At 42.0% G+C, this 25,355-nt stretch overlaps 1 protein-coding gene across 5 annotated transcripts in view; it reads left to right on the plus strand.

The window, feature by feature from the left end:
• Positions 1-25,355, plus strand: part of LOC133622527 (nck-associated protein 5-like) — a 298,294-nt gene that overhangs the window by 106,473 nt on the left and 166,466 nt on the right. Inside the window, exon 1 of one of the 5 annotated variants that reach the window (XM_061985350.1) lies at positions 11,575-11,841. The exons of the other annotated variants lie outside the window; for them this stretch is intronic. The gene's annotated coding sequence lies outside the window, so the exon portion shown is untranslated. Of the gene's footprint in view, positions 1-11,574; positions 11,842-25,355 lie in introns of those variants that run through there. 5 annotated transcript variants of the gene reach the window in all.

Here is a 25,355-nt window from a genome sequence, read left to right on the forward strand (position 1 = left end):
TAAACAAAGCTTCAAAGTGCCTGATTTAAGCCATCGTTATATACACCCGTCCATTTCCTGTGACGTCACATAGTGAAGCCAACACAAACAAACATGGCGGATAGAACAGCAAGCTATAGCGACATTAGCTCGGATTCAGGCTCGGATTTCAGCGGCTTAAGCGATTCAACAGATTACGCATGTATTGAAACGGATGGTTGTAGTGTGGAGGCAGGTAGCGAAAACCAAATTGAAGAAGAAACTGAAGCTATTGAGCCATATCGGTTTGAACCGTATGCAAGCGAAACCGACGAAAACGACACGACAGCCGGCGACACGGGAGAAAGCGAGGACGAATTCGGCGATCGCCTTCTAACCAACGATTGGTATGTGTTTGTTTGGCATTAAAGGAAACTAACAACTATGAACTAGGTTTACAGCATATGAAATTCATTTGGCAACAACATGCACTTTGAGAGTGCAGACAGCCCAATTTTCATCAATTAATATATTCTGTAGACATACCCTCATCCGCGCTCTTTTCCTGAAAGCTGATCTGTCCAGTTTAAGGGACGGTGTGAGCCAAGACATCCAGGGGGTTTAGCTCGCTCGTTTGCGGGAACAAGCTGCCGCCATTGCTTGCCGTGCTACCGAGGTCCTTTGTCCCTGAATTGCTCACACACTCCGGCAGATTCAATGAGGGTCTGGCGGCAGATTTCTTTGACTTTATGGTTGGAAATGCATCTGCTTTGAGTGTCGCAGGATATCCACACATTCTTGCCATCTCTGTCGTAGCATAGCTTTCGTGGGTAAAGTGTGCGGAACAAACGTCCAATTTCTTGCCACTTTGGCATCTTTGGGCCACTGGTGCAACTTGAATCCGTCCCTGTTGGTGTTGTTACACCCTCCGACAACACACCGACGAGGCATGATGTCTCCAAGGTACGGAAAACAGTCGAAAAAAACGAAAATAACAGAGCTGATTTGACTCGGTGTTTGAGAAAATGGCGGATTGCTTCCCGATGTGTTGGCTCCGAGAGCGAATATTAGAAAGGCGTTTAATTCGCCAAAATTCACCCATTTAGAGTTCGGAAATCGGTTAAACAAATATATGGTCTTTTTTCTGCAACATCAAGGTATATATTGACGCTTACATAGGTCTGGTGATAATGTTCCCCTTTAACTACTTTGATTATGTTACTATAAGAAGGGAGAAACGATACCAAACAAAACCCTACACAGTAGCGGAAACCATTCTCAACACATCCAGCAGACCACAGCGTCCTTTGAACAAGGCCTCGCTCTGCTGCACATGCACTCCCACAGCTCGTCCCTCTTACCACCCAGAACCTCATTACAACCCCCTATCGATCTACAGACCCTCCAGCAACTGTCCCACCACCGTCATGTCTCCTGGCCTTCGCCCACTGCCTCCCCGTGGAATGCAATCCTAGGCCGCAGTTTGTATCTTGGTGTGTGGATGTGTGAGTGCAACACCGGTGGAGCCAGGCTGGCTGTATGGGCGGCCGAGTGTTTCCAAACAGTGAGATCTGTCATCGACACCCCTAGCAGAGTAGCAAGCGGCGCCTTAATGAGCTCAGCAGATCACTCTGCACCGTTTTACACAAGCAGTCATGCTGATATATGGGACATGCTATGCACATTCAATTTCAATTTCCTTTATTTAACCAGGTAAAGACTCATTTAGATTAAAATCTCTTGTTCAAAAGCGACCTGACAAAGAGGGCGCCACAAACAACGTTACAATATCAACTACAGAATTCCAGCAGAAATTTTAATGGGCCTGCTACCTGTCCCCTGGACCTCTGGTCGGGGGTCGCCAGAAGCCGTTGTACTTATTAGATGGTGCCGAGTGTCTAAATCCGTGAGTTTTAACTGTAACTGGAAAAAAAAAAAAAAAGACAGATCTAGCCTAAAATGTTAGCATGCGCACATTAGCAATCAATCAATCAATGTTTATTTATATAGCCCTAAATCATAAGTGTCTCAAAGGGCTGCACAAGCCACAACTACATCCTCGGTTCGGAGCCCACATAAGGGCAAGGAAAAACTCACAACCCAGTGGGATGTCAATGTGAATGACTATGAGAAACCTTGGAGAGGATCTGGTCTCTCTTAGAGGAGACCAAATGCAATGGACGTCGAGAAGGTTTAGCATAATATTGTGAAAGTCCAGTCCATAGTGGGTCTAACATAATAGTGTGAGAGTCCAGTCCATAGTGGATCTAACATAATAGTGTGAGAGTCCAGTCCATAGTGGATCTAACATAATAGTGAGAGTCCAGTCCATAGTGGATCTAACATAATAGTGAGAGTCCAGTCCATAGTGGATCTAACATAATAGTGTGAGAGTCCAGTCCATAGTGGATCTAACATAATAGTGAGAGTCTAGTCCATAGTGGATCTAACATAATAGTGAGAGTCTAGTCCATAGTGGATCTAAGATAATAGTGTGAGAGTCCAGTCCATAGTGGATCTAACATAATAGTGAGAGTCCAGTCCATAGTGGATCTAACATAATAGTGTGAGAGTCCAGTCCATAGTGGATCTAACATAATAATGAGAGTCCAGTCCATAGTGGATCTAACATAATAGTGTGAGAGTCCAGTCCATAGTGGATCTAACATAATAGTGAGAGTCTAGTCCATAGTGGATCTAACATAATAGTGAGAGTCTAGTCCATAGTGGATCTAAGATAATAGTGTGAGAGTCCAGTCCATAGTGGATCTAACATAATAGTGAGAGTCCAGTCCATAGTGGATCTAACATAATAGTGTGAGAGTCCAGTCCATAGTGGATCTAACATAATAATGAGAGTCCAGTCCATAGTGGATCTAACATAATAGTGTGAGAGTCCAGTCCATAGTGGATCTAACATAATAGTGAGAGTCCAGTCCATAGTGGATCTAACATAATAGTGTGAGAGTCCAGTCCATAGTGGATCTAACATAATAGTGAGAGTCTAGTCCATAGTGGATCTAACATAATAGTGAGAGTCTAGTCCATAGTGGATCTAAGATAATAGTGTGAGAGTCCAGTCCATAGTGGATCTAACATAATAGTGAGAGTCCAGTCCATAGTGGATCTAACATAATAGTGTGAGAGTCCAGTCCATAGTGGATCTAACATAATAATGAGAGTCCAGTCCATAGTGGATCTAACATAATAGTGAGAGTCCAGTCCATAGTGGATCTAACATAATATTGTAAGAATCCAGTCCATAGTGGATCTAACATAATAGTGTGAGAGTCCAGTCCATAGTGGATCTAACATACTAGTGAGAGTCCAGTCCATAGTGGATCTAACATAATAGTGAGAGTCCAGTCCATAGTGGATCTAACATAATAGTGTGAGAGTCCAGTCCATAGTGGATCTAACATAATAGTGAGAGTCCAGTCCATAGTGGATCTAACATAATATTGTGAGAGTCCAGTCCATAGTGGATCTAACATAATATTGTGAGAGTCCAGTCCATAGTGGATCTAACATAATATTGTGAGAGTCCAGTCCATAGTGGATCTAATATAATAGTGAGAGTCCAGTCCATAGTGGATCTAACTTAATAGTGTGAGAGTCCAGTCCATAGTGGATCTAACATAATAGTGAAGTGAAGTGAATTATATTTATATAGCGCTTTTCTCTAGTGACTCAAAGCGCTTTACATAGTCAAACCCAATATCTAAGTTACATTTAAACCAGTGTGGTTGGCACTGGGAGCAGGTGGGTAAAGTTCTTGCGCAACGGCAGTGACTAGGATGGCGGAAGCGGGGGTCGAACCCGGAACCCTCAAGTTGCTGGCACGGCCACACTACCAACCGAGCTATACCGCCCCTAGTGAGAGAGTCCAGTCCATAGTGGATCTAACATAATAGTGAGAGTCCAGTCCATAGTGGATCTAACATAATAGTGAGAGTCCAGTCCATAGTGGGGCCAGCAGGAGACCATCCCGAGCGGAGACGGGTCAGCAGCGCAGAGATGTCCCCAACCGATACACAGGCGAGTGGTCCACCCCGGGTCCCGACTCTGGACAGCCAACACTTCATCCATGGCCACCGGACCTGTGCACCGCCTCCACAACGGAGAGGGGGGCCAGAGGAGAAAATAAAAGAAACGGCAGATCAACTGGTCTAAAAAGGGGGTCTATTTAAAGGCTAGAGTATACAAATGAGTTTTAAGATGGGACTTAAATGCTTCTACTGAGGTAGCATCTCTAATTGTTACCGGGAGGGCATTCCATAGTACTGGAGCATTAAAAATGCTAACACTTAGCAAATGTGCTAATGATGGCATTTTAACAGATGGCATGTCACACACGTCACTTAACACAGCTGTAAGGTGTATGGCTTTGGAAATAGAGAAAAAAGTGTAAAAGTAGATGGAAAAAGTTTTCATGTTTAAGTTAGCTAGCTAGCATGCTAAAAGTTGTCACATACCAAGTAATGACTCTGGGGTAAACAGTAGTAAAACTAGCTCCAAAAGCGAGCACGCTTGATTGATTGATTGATTGATTGATTGATTGAGACTTTTATTAGTAGGTTGCACAGTGAAGTACATATTCCTTCCAGTTGACCACTAAATGGTAACACCCGAATAAGTTTTTCAACTTGTTTAAGTCAGGGTCCACTTAAATTAATTCATGATACAGATATATACTATCATCATAATACAGTCATCACACAAGATGATCACATTGAATTATTTACATTATTTACAATCCGGGGTGTGGAGGGGGGCTCAGGGGGGTTAGGTTTGGTTGTTATCATCAGTCATCAACAATTGAGAACAGAAAAATGGATATTGGAACAGTGTAGGTCTGACTTGGTAGGATATGGACAGCAAGTAGTGGGCAGAGAGAGAGAGAAATAGAGAGAGAGAGAGAGAGAGAGAGAGAGAGAGAGAGAGAGAGAGAGAGAGAGAGAGAGAGAGAGAGAGAGAGAGAGATCAGAAGGCATAAGAAAAAGTATCTGCATTTGATTGTTTACATTTGATTATTAACAATCCGGGGAGGGTGTTAGTTTAGGGTTGTAGCTGCCTGGAGGTGTACTTTTATTGCGGTTTTGAAGGAGGATAGATGCCCTTTCTTTTATACCTGTTGGGAGCGCATTCCACATTGATGTGGCATAGAAAGAGAAAGAGTTAAGACACTTGTTAGATCGGAATCTGGGTTTAACGTGGTTTGTGGAGCTCCCCCTGGTGTTGTGGTTATGGCGGTCATTTACGTTATGGAAGTAGATTGACATGTACTTCGGTATCAGGGAGGTGTAGCGGATATTATAGACGAGGCTCAGTGCAAGTTGTTTTACACTAATGTTAGCGTGCTAGCAAGCTAACGTGACCATAATGATAGTTAGCATGTGTCACATACCAAGTTATATGACTTTAAGGTGTATGGCTGGGGAATTACAGAAAAAGAGTACAAATAGCTTAAAAAATTTAGCACTTTAAGGTTAGCATGCTAACATAAGCATGCTAGCAGTTAACAAGTCACATACCAAGTTACAATAATAATTACAACAACACAATACAACAGTACAACAGCAGTCAAACCACAAGAGGTCAAAAATAATTAAAAACGATTAAGTAATAATTTAATTTAAAAGCAAGTACATTTCCCAAGAGAACTGGTATCTGTGATTGTATTGTACCATATGTCCCGGCAAGAAACCTGCGTTCAAAGAACTCCGGCTTATTAGTGATTCCCAGAGCCCAAAAAAAGTCTGCGGGCTATAGAGCGTTTTCTATTCGGGCTCCAGTACTATGGAATGTTCTACCGGTAACAGTTAGAGATGCTACCTCAGTAGAAGCATTTAAGTCCCATCTTAAAACTCATTTGTATACTCTAGCCTTTAAATAGACCCCCTTTTTAGACTAGTTGATCTGCCGTTTCTTTTCTGCTCTTCCCCCCTCTCCTTCGTGGAGGGGGGGGGGGGGGTCATAGATTCGGTGACCACAGATGAGACGCTAGCTATCAAAGTCGGGACCCAGGGTGGACCACTCGTCTGTGCATCAGTTGGGGACGTCTCTGCGCTGCTGACTTGTCTCCACCCAAGATGATCTCCTGTTGGCCCCACTATGAACTGGACTCTCACACTATTATGTTAGATCCACTATGGACTGGACTCTCACAATATTATGTTAGATCCACTATGGACTGGACTCTCACAATATTATGTTAGATCCACTATGGACTGGACTCTCACACTATTATGTTAGGTCCACTATGGACTGGACTCTCACATTATTATGTTAGATCCACTGTGGACTGGACTATCACTATTATGTTAGATCCACTATGGACTGGACTCTCAAAATATAATGCTAGATCCACTCAACGTCCATTGCACCGGTCGCCCAGGGGGTCGGGGGGTCCCCACATCTGCGGTCCCCTCCAAGGTATCTCATTGTCATCCCTTTGGATTGAGTTTTTTCTTGCCCAGATGTGGGATCTGAGCCGAGGATGTCCTTGTGGTTTGTGCAGCCTTTTGAGACACTTGTGATTTAGGGCTATATAAGTAAACCTTGATTGATTGATTGATTGACTTAAACTCCCCCAAAGTGATCAGTTCTGGTAGCCTCAGATCTTTCTGGACGTCATTCCATGACCAGGGAGCAGCATAACTGAAGGCTTTTTTTTACCAAGTTCTGTGTTGGCTCTGGGAACCAAGATGTGGAGAACATCCTGTGAGCATAGGCTGTAATGACTGGAGTCTCTACACACAAAGGATCACTGATAGGTGGGGACAAGTCCAAGAAGACATGTATATATAAAAACTATCCATGGAGAAAGTCTTCAGGCAGTTAAAGATGGACAGTTTTCCTTTGTATACAAAGTGCAGTGGTGGACAAGATTTCCACAACCAGTAATAAAACTTAGTAAGGCACAGTGATATACACTGTCTAGTTTTTTCAACTAAGTGCCAGGTGCATTCATAAAAAGCGAGTCTCCATAATCAAGTAAAGGAATAAAGGTGGATGAGATCAGATGTTTCCTAGGGAAAAACAAGACTTATTTCTGAAAAATAAACCCAATTGAGTTTTAAGCTTAGAGACAAATTTTCTATGTGTGCTTTAAAATAGGGTCTCCCTATGTCTAGCATTAAAAGACTACAGTTGGTACAAAATGCGGCTGCTAGACTTTTGACAAGAACAAGAAAGTTTGATCATATTACGCCTATACTGGCTTCCTGTGCACTTAAGATGCGACTTTAAGGTTTTACTACTTACGTATAAAATACTACACGGTCTAGCTCCGTCCTATCTTGCTGATTGTATTGTACCATATGTCCCGGCAAGAAATCTGCGTTCAAAGAACTCCGGCTTATTAGTGATTCCCAGAGCCCAAAAAAAGTCTGCGGGCTATAGAGCGTTTTCTATTCGGGCTCCAGTACTATGGAATGCCCTCCCGGTAACAATTAGAGATGCTACCTCAGTAGAAGCATTTAAGTCCCATCTTAAAACTCATTTGTATACTCTAGCCTTTAAATAGACCCCCCTTTTAGACCAGGTGGCCATGGATGAAGTGCTGGCTGTCCAGAGTCGGGACCCGGGGTGGACCGCTCGCCTGTGCATCGGTTGGGAACATCTCTGCGCTGCTGACCCGTCTCCGCTCGGGATGGTTTCCTGCTGGCCCCACTATGGACTGGACTCTTACTATTATGTTGGATCCACTATGGACTGGACTCTCACAATATTATGTCAGACCCACTCGACATCCATTGCATTCGGTCTCCCCTAGAGGGTGGGGTTACCCACATATGCGGGCCTCTCCAAGGTTTCTCATAGTCATTCACATCGACGTCCCACTGGGGTGAGTTTTTCCTTGCCCTTATGTGGGCTCTGTACCGAGGATGTCGTTGTGGCTTGTGCAGCCCTTTGAGACACTTGTGATTTAGGGCTATATAAATAAACATTGATTGATTGATTGATTGATTGAAAAGACAACCTCTCATCAATAATAATTCCTAATAACTTAATACACATATCTGCATAAAGTCTTGTCACGTGGTTACAATTGTTGACAACCAAACTAAACAACCACGTCGTCTTGCCTAAAGTGAAGGAGGCAAAGGGCAGATGGAAGTCAACCATCGCTCAGTAATTGGCAGCTTGCTGTTGATATAATTAGCACTGGACATTCCCTTCAATATTTTTGGATTATTCACGTGTTAGTGTTGACTTGGTCGGCCATTTGTCTTTTTTATCCAAACGGGACCACAATGTCTAATTTGCAGCCACCTGCTCCAGGAATCCAATTGTGCCCGCTCCATATTCAAATGTGGCTGCGTAACAGCTGAGCTTATGCTAAACATAATTATCTCTGCATGACACTTTGCTCTCATCATCAGCAGCCATCATGAATCTTTCCGATTTTTACGATGACGAATGAGACGGTCGGGTCCGAACGTGGTCAGCCTCATTCCTAGTACTCTTGAAGTCCCTCCTCCACACTTCTCCTGTCTGCGGTGGGCTAATTTCCTCACATGGCCGGTGTCATTGTTCTTTCAGCGCATTAGTGACAGTGCTTGTGGGGCCAAGTGGCAGCGACGGCCATGACTTCAAGTCAGACCGGACCCTTTCTTTCCTCTCTTTAACTGTCCGCTCTTGTCAACGGGACCCTTTTAATTCCCCCTTTGCCCCCCTCCCGAACCCGCCTCCTCTCGCACCGTTCCCATTGAAAAGCAGACAAAAGAGGGTATACCCCCTCCTCCTCCTTTTCCTCATCTTCTTCCTCCCCCAGTGTTCCATCGCGCTCTGTTCTTCTTGCTTGCAGGCCCGGTGGAGGCTGCAGTTTGTCACAGCCGTTCAGCTGAGACTGAATTTGATTGCGGCAGATGGTCCAGAGCTAAGCTCAGGCAGACCTGTGTGTGTCACCTCTCTTTTCCCACTACCGCTCACCTTCCCTGCTGTTTTAGGCCCCTTCTACACTAAGGTTATCCAGGGTACATCCCACCTAACCTTATCCGTGTCCACACAAACACAATGGTCTTTAAAGACCCCTTTGAAAGTACTCTTGCCGTCTTAGAAGTGTTGTATCCCAAATAGCTGCAATCACTTTCTCTTAAGGTATTCATGTGTGATTTCCACAAGCGTCTGTACATGTAGAGGAAGGAGAAACACGGGCATGTCTGGATGACCCGTCTCCATATTTCTAGTGTTTACCTCCGAGTGGAAACAGGTTGTTATGAAGTTGGCTGTGGCGCGTTCTTTCTGACATCACTTCCTCTCTGAACTCAGTTTGTAAACGATCAATGAGTCAATACAAAGCTAAGAGCCGGAGATTCAAGAAATACACGGCGCACTTACCCGTATAAAAAATTATCCAAGGAGGGTTACTTTTAACAATGGTTTAGTGTTGCTGACATGATGCTTAATAATTATTTGTTTTAAGGGGTTATCCGGCTTAGTGTAGACGTAGCCTCAGTCCCTTGTTCGGCTTTACCTCACCTTGTTTTTCTATGAAATAGTCTATTCTCACAAGTCACTAGGGATGATGCTCGAAACCAGTTTTCCCGGTTGTTCAATAAGAAAAGAACCGAGTCCTCGGACTCGAATCCCTTTTTGAGAACCGGTACCCGTTATCGAGACCACTATAGTAAAGAAAAAGAGTCGGTTCTTTATTCGAATCCCTGGGAACAAATCCCAAATGGACAATGTTATGCCCATTTGATTGTAGACGCTTACTGACACCTTGTGGCGATATGAAAATACTACACGTCATTAGTTTGGGCACTTCCGGGTTGGCGAGTCAGTTCAGTTCATGAGACAATTGAGAAGTAGACAAGTTGTGTTAGCTCTTACAAGCCTTGGAAAAGACAAGTCTGTAAGTAAACTGTTTAACTTGTTTATGTAACTCAATATTAAGGTGGAAAGTGGTTAAATTTGAAACTTGATTGATTGATTAATTGAGACTTTTATTAGTAGGTTGCACAGTGAAGTACATATTCCGTACAATTGACCACTAAATGGTAACACCCGAATAAGTTTTTCAACTTGTTTAAGTCGGGGTCCACTTAAATTGATTCATGATACAGATATATACTATCATATATACTATCATAATACAGTCATCACACAAGATAATCATAAGGGTGTATACATTGAATTATTTACATTATTTACAATTCGGGGTGTGGAAGGGGGGGGGGGGTTAGGTTTGGTTGTTATCATCAGTCATCAACTATTGAGAACAGAGAAACGGATATTGAAACAGTGTAGGTCTGACTTGGTAGGATATGTACAGCAAGTAGTGGACATAGAGAGAGAGAGAGAGAGAGATCAGAAGGCATAAGAAAAATATCTGCATTTGATTGTTTACATTTGATTATTTACAACAATCCGGGGAGGGTGTTAGTTTAGGGTTGAAGTTTCCTGGAGGTGTACTATTATTGCGGTTTTGAAGGAGGATAGAGATGCCCTTTCTTTTATACCTGTTGGGAGCGCAAACTAAGATGTTTATTGAAAAACGATTTTTGTGCACTGTTTCAATGGATGATTTGAGGACTTAAAATGGCTCCCAGTCGTGTATTTCCACCATGGAAATAGTTTCAACACTCAGAAGTATTTGTTTGATGATAGTACTGTATATTTGTGTGAAGCTAATATTTACATATTGTGTATTAAATTTGAGTATGTTAATTGATCACATAGCTTATATATTTGTCATTGTGCGTATTTCAGTTTAAAAAAATAAAAAAGTAACAGTCCAGTGCAAGACAAAAGTGAAGATAGGAAAAGACAAAGCCAGATCAACAACAATAAAGAGCCTAAATGGATTAATCTTCTTTGGAACTTTATAAGACGTCTTGGATTGTTTGTTAGCTGTCTGCCTGTGTGTGTAGTTAGTATGTTCCAATAGCAGCAGAAGTGCACTTTTTGGAGAGCTGTATTATTTTCAGTTTTGTGCCCAAGGGACTGATTTTATTTAACACTGTTTTATTATTTATACACCTATAGTGATCACAGAGACAGGTTGTTTTTGTGTTACTGTATATATTTGTTTTTCTGAAAAATCCCACTTAATATACTTTGGGTAACAACAGTCAATATCAATTTTTTTTATTTTTTTAGGGGGGTAACAGTCAATATTTTTTATTTTTTATTTTTTAATTTTTTTTAATAAAACAAAAGTGAGCTTTTGTTAAACCAAATATTGTGTTTTTTCCATAAACAACAACCTATCTGGATTCGATAAGAGAATCGATAAGGAATCGGTTCGATAAGAGAATTCGATAATAAACTCGAACTTGATCATTTCTTAACAAACATAATCCCTACAAGTCACTGCAGCATTATCCAGATATCAATTCTGCTTGATGGACATTTTGCCCATGGTTGTACACACTAAATGGTTGCAGGTATTAAACATACCGAAAGGCACTACCTTCCAAAATGCAACAGGGATCGCATGTTCAACGTCCTGTTCGAGGAGAGACAAGGTCTGGGGGAGAGTCAGAAGCTAAGATGTACTACAGAGGCGAGATAAAGCCCGGGGGCGGGGCGGGCAGGGGGAGGCTCACAGCTCAGCGTTGATGTGAAAGAGACCACAGCAGAGAGGCAGAGCGCATGTAGGGAGAGGAGAGGGAAGCAGAATCAGGCGGAGGGTTCATGCATGTTGGTAGGCTGAGGACGGACCGGAGAGAGCGAAGATATTGAGTGCTAAGGAGGGCACTGGGAGGAGGTGCTCGGTTTGGTCGGGAGGTGAGGCAGCTGTGACTAGATGTGGATGTAAACTATATCATCTGTTGGGATCAGCTGGCAGCAGCTGAAGCGAGCGAGTCAAGCGTGCTGGTGGATTACCATGAGTGTCCTTTGATTGCACCAAGATGCTGCATCTCCACCAGGGTAAGACTCAGTTTCCCTGGTTCAGTGGCCGTGGTCCACTTTACACTTGTATCTTTCAAAGCACCTCATTAGGTAATTATTTGTCTATACTGTGAGCTGATAACCCCCCGGTGGAGGGGGCATTTTTAATACATGTGCAAGAGATGATCTGGGATTTAGTTTGAGCTTGACAAACCAGTTGGGAGGGGGGCTACTTAGGGGTGTCCTGTTGCTGGTGGCAACAGCATGTGGCAAAGAACCATGTTGATTGCGACTGATAGCCGATGGAAATGGATAGCTGTCATTTAGAATCCAGCATTACAGGGGGATTTATGTGTGCAGGAATTTGGTCCACCTCCCCTTTTGTCCCCTCACACTCCCTCTCAAAAAGATTAAGATTTGTTTTTGCCGGCCCACTAATCCCACGGTCGAACGAATGGACTGCGAACACGTGAAAACGGATTCTGACGATATGGCAACTCCCAGCTTCTAATTTTGGACCCCACAAACTCCAAGTCACTGAGATGGTGAGCCATATTTAAAGAACACAGCCATGCATGTGGTTGTTAAATGTAGGATTCTCCACTCTGACTGCCCATTTTTAGATACTTTGTTATCTCTAAAAACAGAACCATAGGCAGAGCATGGTTGTTGGTTTTGACACAGTGCCAGCACAGAACTTCTTCACTTGTTTCTGTCGTGGAAAGTCATGTTCTCCAGTCAAAAGTAGAAGTATTTGGTTCAGAATGCCTCGCATCAAGAGGAAAAGGTCTTTCCCTGTTCTACAAAATTGGACAACAGTCACATGCAGACTGATTCGTCCCTTTAAATCTGCGGCTGGGCACAGAGTAGACTCGCCACCAAGCCAGATGTGTTGCTACACTGGACAGTTGGAGCCCGCCTCCCAAGTGAAACCTAGCTAGGGATTAAGGAGTAAGCGGATTGGCAAGTGGAGGGATTTGATTCGCCTATCCCTGTGGTCATTCTATAAACATTTGGAAGTGTCATTTCTCATTTTGGTTCATGCTATTCACATTCTGCGGGCTAAGTCCTGACATCATTTTGCTAAAAGTAGGATTGCAATGCATGAACATGAGTCCCTTTTGGAAGAAGAGAATCCCAAACTTGATGAGAGTACTCATCACCATGACGTGACTGCTTTTGTATTTCCTTTTTGTCACCTCGCCTCTCACTCCTCTTCCATCCTGTCCTACTTCCTAACCCCCACGCCCCTACACACACACTTGCCCCCCGCCTGCATGTGGCAGTCTTTAGCCGGTGACCCTCGTCCAGCGTTTTGGCCTCAGTCAAAGTGAATTACTGAGGAATGTTCCCCCCCTGTTTAATGGCCTGCCGAGGAAGGGCTCAGCATGGAGGTGTTCCCCCTTTTCTTTGACAAACAAGGGGTGGGTTGTCCTTTTAGACAAGTTTCCCATGTGATTCCCACTGCCTTTGAGGCTTTGGGCAGCACAGCAAGGATGAGCTTGTCAGATGCACACCCATCCTCTCCCAGCCATAGGCGCCGATCCCGTGGGTGCTTCGGGGCCCAATGCCGAGCACCCACGTGGGATTGATGTCAACTTTAAACCTTTAAAATAATTTTGGAAAAATCAATCTTGTTGTGGTTAACGTTGTGGCGAGTTTAGTCCGTTTTACATAATAGAGAAGTCACAAATCATATAGTGTATAATTAACAAAGCCTACCCAAGATTTCATTGTGCCCGATAATGAACTAATGACACAATCATCTTGAGTAGTATGAACAATGCCAACACATTTTTGGAAGAATATCTGCACCGCAACATAAACACTACAGAACAAATTCTGTGGGATCTGAGCCGAGGATGTCGTTGTGGCTTGTGCAGCCCTTTGAGACACTCGTGATTTAGGGCTATATAAGTAAACTTTGATTGATTGATTGATTGAAATTCCCAGAGTTCCCTGCAGCACCAACTCTTCCGGGACGCTACAATATAAACAAACTTTTCGGACTATAAGTCGCAGTTTTTTTCATAGTTTGGCCGGGGGTGCGACTTATACTCAGGAGCTACTTATGTGGGAAATTATTAACACATTACCGTAAAATATCAAACAATATTATTTAGCTCATTCACGTAAGAGACTAGACGTATAAGATTTCATGGGATTTAGCGATTAGGAGTGTTTGGTAAACGTATAGCATGTTCTATATGTTATAGTTATTTGAATGACTCTTACCATAATATGTTACGTTAACATACCAGTTGGTTATTTATGCCTCATATAACGTACACTTATTCAGCCTGTTGTTCACTATTCTTTATTTATTTTAAATTGCCTTTCAAATGTCTATTCTTGGTGTTGGCTTTTATCAAATACATTTCCCCCAAAAATGCGACTTATACTCCAGTGCGACTTATATTCCGAAAAATACGGTACAATAGCATATCTAGTCGATATTACTATGATTACATTGATATGTTTTAACATCACAAAATCTTCTTATTGTTTTTTTTTTTTAAATTAATTTTATGTTTATAAAGTCAGGAAATACGTCCCTGGACACATGAAGACTTTGAATATGACCAACGTAATATCCTGTAACTACTTGGTATTGGATTGATACCCAAATGTGTGGTATGATCCAAAACTGATGTAAAGTATCTAACAACAGAAGAATAAGTGATTATTACATTTTAACAGAAGTGTAGAAAATAGAACAGAAAATAACCAGATGTTAACAATAAATGAACGAGTAGATTAATAATTCATTTTCTACCACTTGTCCTTAATAATTTTAACAAAATAATAGAATGATAAATGACACAATATGTTACTGCATATGTCAGCAGACTAATTAGGAGCCTTTGTTTGTTTACTAAAAGACAAGTTGATTAGTAGGGCTGTGAATCTTTGGGTGTCCCATGATTAGATTCAATATCGATTCTTGGGGTCACGATTCGATTCAAAATCGATTTTTTTTTTCAATTCAACACGATTCTCGATTCAAAAATGATTTTTTTCCCGATTCAAAAGGATTCTCTATTCATTCAATACATAGGATTTCAGCAGGATCTACCCCAGTCTGCTAACATGCAAGCAGAGTAGTAGATTTTTGTAAAAAGCTTTTATAATTGTAAAGGACAATGTTTTATCAACTGATTGCAATAATGTACATTTGTTTGAACTGTTAAATGAACCAAAAATATGACTTATTTTATCTTTGTGAAAATATTGGACACAGTGTGTTGTCAAGCTTATGAGATGCGATGCAAGTGTAAGCCACTGTCACACTATTGTTCTTTTTTATTTTTATAAATGTCTTATGATAATGTCAATGAGGGATTTTTAATCACTGCTATGTTGAAATTGTAACTAATATTGATACTGTTGTTGATAATATTCATTTTTGTTTCACTACTTTTGGTTTGTTCGTGTTTGTGTCTCCTCTCAATTGCTCTGTTTATTGCAGTTCTGAGTGTTGCTGGGTCGGGTTTGCTTTTGGAATTGGATTGCATTGTTATGGTATTGCTGTGTATTGTTTTGTTGGATTGATTAATTAAAAAAAAATACAATAAAATAAAATAAAAAATAAAAAATTAAATAAATAAATTAAAAAAATAGATTTTTTAAAAATGAGAGTCGATTCTGAATCGCACAACGAGAGACCCCCTTATTGTCTAGTACAGGGGTCTGCAACCCGCGGCTCCGGAGCCGCATGCGGCTCTTTGATCACTCTGATGCGGCTCAGCTGCATACTTGCCGACCCTCCCGATTTTCCCGGGAGACTTTCGGATTTCAGTGCCTCTCGCAGAAAACTCCCGGGATTAATATTCTCCGAATTTCACCCTAACAATAATTATATGGTCGTGCCACGACGGTACAGCATTTAGCGCCCTCTACAATCTGTACAAACAGCGTGCCAGCACAGACTCTTGTTGTATGCATCTTCTGCTTGCACACGTAAGAGACAGCAAGGCATACTTGGTCAACAGCCACAAAGGTTACACTGACGGTGGCCATATAAAACAACTTTAACACTCTTACTAATAATGCGCCACACTTTGAACCAAAACCAAACAAGAATGACAAACACATTTCGGGAGAACATCTGCACCTTAACACAACATAAACACAACAGAACAAATACCCAGAATCCCATGCAGCCCTGACTCTTCCGGGCTACATTATACACCCCTGCTACCACCAAACCCCGCCCCCACCCCAACCCTGCTCCCTCACACATCAACCCCCCCTCCCCCACTCCGTGCGTCGGTTGAGGTGGGCGAGGTTTGGTAGCGGGGGTGTATAATGTAGCCCGGAAGAGTCAGGGCTGCATGGGATTCTGGGTATTTGTTCTGTTGTGTTTATGTTGTGTTACGGTGCAGATGTTCTCCCGACATGTGTTTGTCATTCTTGTTTGGTGTGGGTTCACAGTGTGGCGCATTATTAGTAAGAGTGTTAAAGTTTTTTATACCGCCACCGTCAGTGTAACCTGTGTGGTTGTTGAGCAAGTATGCCTTGCTGTCGCTTAGCAAGCAGAAACCATATACAACGTGTGGCAGGGCCGGCACGCTGGTTGTAATAGGCGCTAAATGCTGTACCATCACGGAACGTTCGAGAGAATAGTTGCCTTGAAATTTGTGGTTTGCCAGAAAAATCGGGAGGGTTGACAAGTATGACGTTGTCAAGCGCCATTCATATAAAACCCGCGGGCCGCACTAACATTCAATTTTCATATTAAGGTGTGGGCCGCGTGTCTGAGACCCTTGGTTTATACATAGCACAAAGCAAAAAAAAACTTTGTATGCAGTCTTATTTCATTTTAAATTTCAAAAGATTTTTGTGGCTCCCATTGTTTTCTTTAATTTGTAAAACTGGTCAAAATGGCTCTTTGACTGGTAAAGGTTGCCGACCCCTGGTCTAGTATGTTCACTATTTTATTTAAGGACACAATTGCAATAATAAACATGTTTAATGGTTAAAAAAAAGCCAATAATGACATTGTTTGTGGTCTCCTTTATTTAGAAAAGTACGGAAATACTTTTGGTACCGGTACCAAAATATTGGTATGGGGACAACACTAGTACACGCACACCGAGCACCCACTGGCAGAAATGTAGACCCGTGCCTATGCTCCCAGCGACAACAAAGCAAAACGCTTCATTTTCCACAGAAGCTTTGGTTCCTCTGTCTCTTGCTGGTTTAAGCCAACAAAGCCCCGTTGGTTCAAGCACCCGACGCAATTTATAACCAATAAAAGCCTTTTATATGCTTGCAATCGATGGTCTATTGCAGGCAGATACACTCTTGCCTGGAGACACATTTTTTTTTTGCTATGAATGGCTGGACCGGCTCCATGTGAGTGCACCAAGGTGTGCATGCAAACAGCCTACTTTCCACGCGAACCCCATGAATCGTACAAGCATGCCTCAGAGTGTTTTAGCTCCGAAAAAACTGGATGTTTTCAGGATACATGATCGTCCCCCATTCCTGTTACAGAGATAACACGGCGCCGTGCTTATTTACCGTGCTCGGGCGCCCCGCTGACACACTTTTACGGTCACATGTGTCTCTCCAGTTTTCGGATTAAAGCTGCCAAATGTTTGAGTTGATAGTTTCACCTCCTCCATGCTCGTCAAAGCGACATTTTTATGAGAGCGAGTCGCTGGAAAAGGAAGGGTCGTATATGAGGCTGCACTGGAGCAGGGAATGTCAACAAACTTGAGCTCCCGACTATCTGGCCGATAAATCAGTAAGTAATAGTCGCAGGAACATGCAGGCCGGACTCCGGCAGCTGGAGGTGTCGGCACAGCTGGAGAAGCTCACGTTTTCCCAAACAACTCTTCTCCTCCTGAACTTTTTAGCTGTTTGCTTTCTGTCTTTGCTGACCGTGAATTACCGCGACTATCAGCTCTCTGATGACTTCATTGCGGGATGCCAGAGGGCCAACATGAGGCTGTTATGGAGAATCTCCCCCCTTCAATGTGCAGTGTTGTAAAGCAAACCCTTGGCTCACACTGCAAAAAGTCAGTGTTCAAAAACAAGAAACAAAAAATACAAAAATTAGGGGTATTTTATTTGAACTTAGCAAAATTGTCAAGACTTTACAAAACAAGTAAAATTAGCTAACCTCAATGAACCCAAAAATACCTTAAAATGAGTATATTCTCACTAATAACAAATGTAATAACAATAATAATAATAATAGATTTTATTTAGAAAATGCACTTTACATTGAGAAAACAACCTCAAAGTGCTACAGTGTATTAAAAAAAATATATATAATAAAAAGATAATAAAAAAAAATAAAAAATAAAAACTAGAACAGCCTAATAGCTAGAACTAGTATGCATATATCTTTAAAAAGGCTTTTTTTTAAAGAAGGGATTTTAAGCCTTTTTTAAAAGCATCCACAGTCTGTGGTGCCCTCAGGTGGTCAGGGAGATCATTCCACAGACTGGGAGCGGCGGAGCAGAAAGCCCGGTCTCCCATAGTTTGTAACTTTGTCCTCGGAGGTTGGAGGAGGTTAGCCTGTCCGAAGCGGAGGTGTACTACTATATGAGTACGTATTTTCTATTGTTTAATTGAAAATAAAACTGTAAAGTCCATTTGGCTGTCATCTGTTTTAGTTATGAGACACAATTATGTCAAAGTCATGATTTTTTTTTTCATGCTTGAAATAAGAAATTATTACTTTAAAAAAGTAGTTTTATACTTGTGAGTGTTGATGACACAGCTTTGCAACACTTGATATTCTAGTTTGCAACAGTTGATATTCTAGTTTCAAGCACGTTTTACTCAATATAGGTCATCAAATCTCAGCAACAAGCTGTAATATCTTACTGAGATCATTTAGGACCAAAACCCTTAAAACAAGTAAAATCTTAACTATGGCCCAGCCACGGGGAGGGGGGATACAAGTTCGAAAAGTCTGCAAAAGTCCCAAAAATGTTCAAAATACCTACCCAGATTCGAGTTCCATAAGTCCTGCCGCCGGCCGGGATGCCCATAATGTCCAAAACGCGCCCAGCAAAGTTTCACGGGAAGGCGGGGAGAAAAGTGAGAAAAGTCGGTACAATGTTCAAAAATCACACCCGGGTTCGAGTGCCACTCCATGTGGGACTCGAACCTGGGTAGGTATTTTGAAAATTTTTGGGACTTTTGCCGACTTTTCCAACTTTTATCCCCCCTCCCCGTGGGACTCGGCTGGGCGTGTTATGGACATTTTGGGCATCCCGGGACTTGTGGGACATGAACTTGGGTAGGTATTTTGAACAATTTAGGAGACTTTGGCCGACTTTTCTCACTTTTCTCCCCCACTTCCCATGGGACTTTGCTGGGTGCGTTTTGGACATTTTTTGCATCCCGGGACTTGTGCGGCCGGCGGCAAGACTCGTGGGACTGGAACCCGGGGGTGGTATTTTGGACAAAATTGGTACTTTTTACCATTTTGGCCGCCTTTTCCCCTCTTCTTCCCCGCCTTCCCGTGCACCATTGCTGGGTGTGTTTTGGACATTTGGACAAAAATAGTTTCAAGCATGTTTTACTCAATATAGGTCATCAAATCTCAGCAACAAGCTGTAATATCTTACTGAGATCATTTAGGAGCAAAACACTTAAAACAAGTAAAACACTCTAACATAAAATCTGCTTAGTGAGAAGAATTATCTTATCAGACAGAAAATAAGCAAATATCACCCTTATTTGAGATATTTAGCCTTACTTAGATTTCAGTTTTTGCAGTGCAAGCACTCCTGTTTACACGTGTAACCTTTTGTATGCGAAGCCGTTTGTCCGCCGCAGTAAAAGACTGCTACTGTTTGTTTCGCGCTCAGAAAACGATGTGTTGACAGCCAGCATAAAACATCCTATAGCTTGCCGCACGGTCTCCATGAGTCAGCAGAACTTTCCAGTTGTAAATATGAGTCCCTGCTGCCCGGTTGCGTCAAGCCAGGACAGGCACTCATGCAAGACAATGCACGGAAAGTGTGAATTACAGTGCACGCGGTGAGCATTATAATGGCCTTTTTTTTAAACGTTGCCCTTGACAAAAGCCTGCATTGGACCAAGTTGAGAGTAAATAAGCAAAATGTTTGCATGTTCATGGAGGGATTTGTCCAGCTCGTACAGAAATGTTGCTTCCGACTTGATGTCACGTGTCAAGGCAGGCAAAATACATAGCATCAATTCTGCATATGCAGTCTTTATGCCGCCAGCTCTTGCCAACAGAAGCCAGGGCTTGTTAAGCTTAAATAGCAGCCCCGAGGCAGCCTCTTCAGAACGTCCGTCCAAGTGTTTGACAGAGATGAGATAATCGGAAAGGATGAAAGGTAAAAGATAATTATCTGGCTCGGAATGCTTATGGGGAAGCTGTGCGTCCAACAAAGGTGTGTCTTGTAATGTGTTCTTGCTCTAATTCACTTCATTATCTGTCTTTAAACAGTATCATTCTTATTTATACCCAAAGCACCAAGTACCAGATGGCTCTGGCTGGATAGCAATATAAATAGGAATACCGTATTTTTCGGACTACAGGGTGAAGTGAATTATATTTATATAGCGCTTTTCTCTAGTGACTCAAAGCGCTTTACATAGTGAAACACAATATCTAAGTGTCATGTCTGTGTAATCATGTTTTGTTTTAGTCATGTCATGTTTTGTTTTGTTTAGTTATTGGACTCTTTAGTTTCTGGCTTTTCACTCCCTTGTCTTGTTTCCATAGTTACCCATTAGTTTCACCTGTTCCACGTTTGGACTCATTGTGCACTCTTGTTTGTCACCATAGCAACCCATTAGTTTTCACCTGCCCTCACGACTCACGCACCTGTCTTTAATCATGTCACTATTATTTAAGCTTCCAGTTGCCAGGCTGTCTGTCTGGCGACATCATACCCCTGTCACACTCTGTTTACCTCTGCGTACTTTTGTTCATGTCCTTAGTTTTTTGCCCACGTGCAAGTATTGGTTTCATTTGTCAAGTTTGTACTTCCACCTTGTGCGCGCCTTTAGTTTGTTCTTTTTGTTATAGTAAAATTAAATATGTCTTCACCTTCACGCCATGTCTGGTCCAAATGTTCATTTGCACCATGGGAGAACAAACCACGCCATAGTCCAAGTTTTGACACTAAGTTACATTTAAACCAGTGTGGGTGGCACTTGGAGCGGGTGGGTAAAGTGTCTTGCCCAAGGACACAACAGCAGTGACTAGGATGGCGGAAGCGGGGATCGAACCTGGAACCCTCAAGTTGCTGGCACGGCCAATCTACCAACCGAGCTATACCGCCCCACTTAAAATCCTTTCATTTTCTCAGAACTCGACAGTGCGCCTTATTACCCGGTGCGCCTAATGTACGGAATAATCTTGGTTGTGCTTACCGACCTTGAAGCTATTTTATTTGGTACATGGTGAAATGATAAGTGTGACCAGTCACACATAAGAGATGCGGGTAGACGCAAATCCCTTCACTGGCTTCCTGTTCCACTCAGGATTGAATTCAAAGTCTCCCTACTAGCCCACCAGTGCCTCCATGGAAATGCGCCCCTCTACCTCAAAGAACTACTCACCCCCAAATCCTCCACACGACACCTCCACTCCGGACAGGCTAACCTCCTCCAACCTTCGAGGACAAAGCTACAAACAATGGGAGACCGGGCTTTTTGCTGCGCCGCTTCCAGTCTGTGGAACGCTCTCCCTGACCACCTGAGGGCACCACAGACTGTGAATGCTTTTAAAAAAGGCTTAAAAACTTTTTTTAGATATATGCATACTCATTCTAGCTTATAGGCTGTTCTAGTTTTTATTTTTATTTATTTTTATTATCTTTTTATTTTTTTTAATACACTGTAGCACTTTGAGGTTGTTTACTCAATGTAAAGTGCTTTTTACAAATACAATCTATTATTATTATTATTAGACTGCAATATGACTCAAGTAAACAACACCAACGTTTTATACGTTCCATTGAAAATATAGAACATTACACACGGCGCTCAAAAATCTATCAAAATGTTTTAGTACGACTTCGGTAAGCAATGAAGCCGCACCGCTTGAAGGATTGTACTGTGCTTCAACATACGGGTAATATTATGGTGTGTGTATAAGTTAAGACATTATCTGGTGTTTTGTTTCGCAACATTAAGCAACTTTTCTTACCTTCTGGTACCTGCTGATCTGTGAGCCACGTAAATAAGACCGCCCACAAAACGGCGCAGCCTGAAGCGACTGTCAGAAAGCGTCTCGAATATGGTCTGTAAAACATCATCTATGCAACATTTTGACCAAATATGTAGACCACAAGGAAGTGTTTACAATTTAGAAAAAAATAATAATAATTATATGACCCCTTTATGCGCCCTATAACCCGGTGCGTCTTTTGTATGAAAATAGACCTGACTAGACCCGCTCATCGGCAGTGCGCCTTATAATCCGGTGCACCCTATGGTCCGAAAAATACGTTAGTCATAGTCACCATACCCATGCTATACATGTAGGTACCGCTGCAAATAACAGCACAGCAGAACAAATTTAGAAAAAAAACTGAAAAAAACCCCACAAACTTTTAATTAGGCAAATGTCGAAAACAAGTGACAAATCAGACGGCAGAGTATGTTATTACCTACTCCGTGAAATCAGAAGATTTCCACGACAAATTTTACATAGCAAACCTTAAATAATTTATATTATTCACATGTGAATTATGCTGTATAATAGACTGTATTTATATTATTCACCTGTGACTAATGCTATATAATAGGCTGTATTTATATCATTCACATGTGAATAATGCTGTATAATAGACTGTATTTATATTATTCACATGTGAATAATGCTGTATAATAGACTGTATTTATATCATTCACAGGTGAATAATGCTATATAATAGACTATTTATATCATTCACATGTGAATATTGCTGTATAATAGACTGTATTTATATCATTCACATGTGAATAATGCTGTATAATAGACTGTATTTAAAATTATTCACACGTGAATAATGCTGTACAATAGACTGTATTTATATTATTCACATGTGAATAATGCTGTATAATAGACTGTATTTATATTATTCACATGTGAATAATGCTGTATAATTGACTGTATTTAAATTATTCACGTGTGAATAATGCTGCATAAGAGACTATTTATATTATTTACATGTAAAAAATGTGTTTATTGTTTATTGTGAGCAAACTGTGGTGCTGAATTTCCCCGCAGGGATCAATAAAGTACGTTCTATTCTATTCTATCTATTAAAGGGGACCTCTAATGCACAACCATCTTTTCTTACCTATTGGTACTTTTATGTGTGCATTTGTCTTGACTTCCTTCACGCTTCCTCCAAATGAGGAAAGGAGAACGCGGCTTGAAGATGGTCTGCAAAACATAATGTATGCAAAATATGGACCAAAGAATGACCATTACATGTTATGTAGACCACAATGAAGTGTTTTAAATGTAGAACAAAATCATTATATGACTCCTTTAAGTCGGTTCATGGTGCAGGTATTAATTGTCTACAACAAAAACTCACTGATTAAGAGTACACAAACGACTTGAGACTATGCATTGGCATCTAGCGCCATCCTTCAGCCTGGCGAGGCAGACAGGTGGGTATCTGCTCATGCGTGGCCTTTCATTCTGTCTGAACAGGAATGCGTTCTTGAAACAATCGAGGTCGGGCCCTACGGGGCCATAGACGATGAGGCAGGAGTAATCCACGCTTGGCGAGCGCATTCCCTGCAGCTCAAGAAGAGTCTGGGAGAATTCCTTTTGTCTAATTCGAACTGCTTGAGATGTCGGGAAAGGTCTGTGTATTTGTCTGATCCCATCTGGGTGTGCACAGCGACATTCCTGTGTTGGGCATCTAAACACTCCGAGGATTCTGTGATGTTACAGATCAGGTTGAGTGAGGACACATCATTTTGTAGGATTTTTTTCCGCTTGATTGCATTTATCCGTCAGGTCATCAGGGTGGAGGTAGAGCCACTGCAGTCCCTGATTGATTGTCTCTGACGATACAGTCAGACCACAAAGCTTGCCTTAAAAAAAGAAAACAAAATGCTGCATGTCTTTATTGTTATCTTATGGTATGTTGCCTTCCTCTTTTTTAATGAGTTTTATCACACTATTGTAGATACACTATATTGCCAAAAGTATTTGGCCACCTATCCAAATGATCAGAATCAGGTGTGCTAATCACTTGGCCCGGTGTATAAAATCCAGCACCTAGGAATGGAGACTGTTTCTTCAAACATTTGTGAAAGAATGGGCCGCACTCAGTGATTTCCAGTGTGGAACTCTCATAGGATGCCACCTGTGCAACAAATCCAGTCGTGAAATTCCCTCGCTCCTAAATATTCCAAAGTCAACCGTCGGCTTTGTTATAAGAAAACGGCCACAAAGTGGTAGGCCACGTAAACTGAAGCGCATAGTGCAAAGAGGTCTGCCGACTGTCCATAAAGACATGGATGACAGAGTCTGGTGTGGATGAACTTGACTTGCCTGCACAGAGTCCTGACCTGAACCCGATAGAACACCTTTGGGATGAATTAGAACGGAGACTGAGAGCCAGGCCTTCTCCACCAACATCAGTGTGTGACCTCACCAATGCGCTTTTGGAAGAATGGTTGAAAACTTCCTATAAACGCACTCCGCAACCTTGTGGACAGCCTTCTGTTGCATTGGACCAGTTCTTCCTCCCAGGGAATCTAAGTTACTGGTCAATTCCAAGTTTTTTCGATGACATATATGCTGAGTATGAAGGACCATCAAGACAGAATTGGAGTATTTTCAAGTTTTACTAAAGCTTTAGGAGATCAGTTTAACCAATACATTCATATCGGCTACTCTAGTTGATCTGACTTTCAAACGGAAAAGCCAACTCCTTTGCACAAAAAGAAAGCCTCCCCGCCCCTCTCCCCCTCGCAACACTGATAAGGAAGATTTGGGGGTTTGGTTTCACATTTCTGATGGTTTAAGACACTAAACAGACAATCTGAAGACAACGAGAGACTGGTAGAATATACAAAGGAAAAGTAGTAGGTCCTCTAAACATGGCTATGTAAAAAGAAAGAACTCTTAAACATATATGCCTCCTCCACACTTCCCTGAAGAGTTGAAGCTGTAATAGATGCAAAAGATGGACCGACATCATATTGAACCCTATGGGTTAGGAATGGGAGGGCACTTGAAGTTCATATGTGAGTCATATTGCCAAATACTTTTGGCAATATCGTGTATTCCTCTCAATAATCCATCCTAATTCAAATACAGAAATTAGGTTTTGGTGTCAGATTTTACTTCTTTAATGTTTCAATGCTTATGAAAAACGGAGGTTGTTCGTCCATCCATTTGAAATATTGATTTATGTGAATTTCTGCTTTGGGCGGGACTTTTGCTGGGCCTGCTTAGATAAAATGCAAGCAAATGTTGCCCAAAGCTAGAAGAGCATGAAGAGGTTGTTTGTCTGCCCCATCTCATCACATTTCAGCTTGTCAATAATTCATGGTCTGCTGCGGTGAGGTAAGGCTCATCAGGCCCGGCCCAGCCC

The sequence above is a fragment of the Nerophis lumbriciformis genome, linkage group LG23 (genome assembly GCF_033978685.3).
Source record: "Nerophis lumbriciformis linkage group LG23, RoL_Nlum_v2.1, whole genome shotgun sequence".
Lineage (NCBI taxonomy): Eukaryota > Metazoa > Chordata > Actinopteri > Syngnathiformes > Syngnathidae > Nerophis > Nerophis lumbriciformis.